Source organism: Fukomys damarensis, unplaced genomic scaffold (assembly GCF_012274545.1).
Source record: "Fukomys damarensis isolate Sample0158 unplaced genomic scaffold, DMR_v1.0_HiC HiC_scaffold_18, whole genome shotgun sequence".
In the NCBI taxonomy this organism is placed as follows: Eukaryota; Metazoa; Chordata; class Mammalia; order Rodentia; family Bathyergidae; genus Fukomys; species Fukomys damarensis.
This window is the reverse complement of record NW_022900930.1, coordinates 19,254,573-19,257,178: the sequence shown is the minus strand read 5'-3', so window position 1 is coordinate 19,257,178 and position 2,606 is coordinate 19,254,573.

The window sequence follows — 2,606 nt, the reverse complement described above, 5'->3', positions numbered from 1 at the left end:
ACGTTGGTTAAAAGGAAAACACGCTTAGAGGAAGCATAGAGATAAACCAGATGTAAATTAAAATAGTTGAATTTAGGTAAATAAAAATTAATTAAACTCAGTTCTGCTAGTATTTACTGAATTCCTGCCATGTGTCAGACACAACCTAGATTCTAAATTATAGAAATAAATAAGACAGTATCCATTTAAAAATGAACCATCCTCTAGAAAGAAGAGGTGTCCAACTAAATAAGTGCAGGAGTTTGAAAATGGAAGATACAGAAGTGGAAATGATTAAATCTGGCAATTAATTAGTACTGGTCTACTAATTTTTATGAATAAAGCAAGGATCCAACAGTAAAGTTGACATTTCCAACATCACAGAACTGAAAGGTGACAGACTCAAATTTGAATGCAAAGGCAATCTAGTGGCTTTCCTCTTATATACAATTCTTAATTGTATATAATTTTCCATTCTTGTCACACAAACAACATTTATAAAACATCTACACAAGTAAGTCACCATGTTTCATTTAGTCATCAGTTCTAACAGGTGTACCCAGTGTTTAAATCTACTGACTTTGTATTCTGTCTGATCTCAGATGCCAGCATCTGTCTGTATACAGCTCACAACAAAGCTAATGTAAGCAACCACCCTGTTGTCATTAAATTCAACAGAGGAACCCATATCATATAGAGTAGCTGAAAGAAATTAAAGTTTATAGTGCCTAGCTTGTAGTAGGTGCTCAAAAATGTTAGTAATAATTATTGTTGTAAATGTCCTTACATACACATATAGGAGCTCTGTATTTTGGTAGGGTTGTGTTAATTAAATGTGGGGAAATAGGAGCCTTCAAAATAGATGGCAATTTAAAAACATGAGTACATATGATTGATAAGCATCTTTCACTAGCCAAAACCGTTATGACCCAAAAAGGTACTCTGCACTGTTGGCTAAATAAGAGGTGACAGCAAAAAATATTTCTAGAATGGATTTTGGTTAAGTCGCGTGTCATCTTAATCTATGAATCCATCTGATTGGAAGTCTAATTGATTTTTTTCAAGGACATTTTTCTAAAAAAATCATGGATGTAGTATTTCCGACAGATGGGTTTCTTTGTTGTTTTTTATTTTGTTTTGTTTTGTTTGAGATGGATCTTGCCATACCATTCAGGCTGGTCTTGACCTCAGTGTGTAGTTCAGGCTGCCTCCATCTCTCAGCGGCCGCCCTCCCTCAGCCTCCAAAGTGCTGGGATGACAGACACGCACCACCACGCCCAGCGAGAAATTGTTCTTCAAAGCCTACGTTTATTTTTTCTGATCTATAAACAAAGCTTTAAATATATATTGTACATAACATCTCCACATTGTCTTCCATAATTAAATTTAAATGAAAAAGAAATATGTTTAAGTACTATATTAGGGTTTGGAAATCAATTACAATTCAAGACAAGCAAGACATAACATTAAATAAACACCAGAAATATTAAATGTTGAAAAGTATAAATGTTTCCAATGTAGATTTTTAAATATATTTAGAACTTAATTTCTGAGACAATGATAAGACTGAATAATCTAATTAGCAGCAAAAAGAAGAATCTGTGCTACAAAGATAAAAGTGGAATTTTAAATAAAATGTCCTACTATTGAACTCAAATATGAAGAAAGTCTAATTAAATGGGTGTAAATCAAGCTAAAATACTATTAAAAACTAGATATGTCCTTCCTTTTACATTAAAAAAAAATAAAAGACAGCTTGATGTCAAATATAAGATTGCTCATACAGCAATATCAGAATGTAATTCTGTTAAGCGCATGTAAATCTCTATTTACCCAACTTCTGAATGTTTTTATTAATAACATGCTGGAGTACGTTCAATTGTAATGTTTATGAAAAGTAATATGGTCTGCCTCTCTCATTTTGTTCCTTTGACTTATTTGCGTGTACTGTATATGTGTGTTATGAGTGCATATACAAACACACACACGTGTGAGTTTTGATAGTGTGTCAAACATAGCCAGAAGTAAACTATTTTTGGAGAACTCAATTTTAATTTAAATGTGGGTCTTATAGAGAAGAATAAGAAGCTCTGATTGCAGCTAATTTCAGCAAATTAATAAGAGCCTATTGGGAAAAGTGACTGGTAATGACGAAACGCAATCAAGTGTGCAACAATATTGATCTTTAAACACAAAGCCCGAAAGACAATAAAATACAGTTGGAAAAGCTCATTCATTTTTATTATGAGGATACAGCAGATGTTGGTTTAAGTACTAGAATAAAGCCAAAAGCCCATTGATCATTACAGCTGATACCGACAACATTGTATATACATAGCTCTCCATAGTTTGTAAGTTTGCTCATGTCCTCAGGCAGCGCACTAACCTAGAGTTGGCACTCTGCCACTTTGATCTGAACAGAATCGCACACATTAAATATTTAGGTTTTGGTGTGTAGGGGTAAAGGAAGAAAATCAAACAGTTTCTAGGGATGTGTGCATGGAGTGTTTGTCAGGTTGTAAACATGGCATGTGCACAGAGTGCTATACCAAGTCCTATAAAACTTCTCTTGGTCTTTATTTGATTGACAAAAAGTCTGCTGAGCAAAAAAAAAAAAAAAAGGGAAA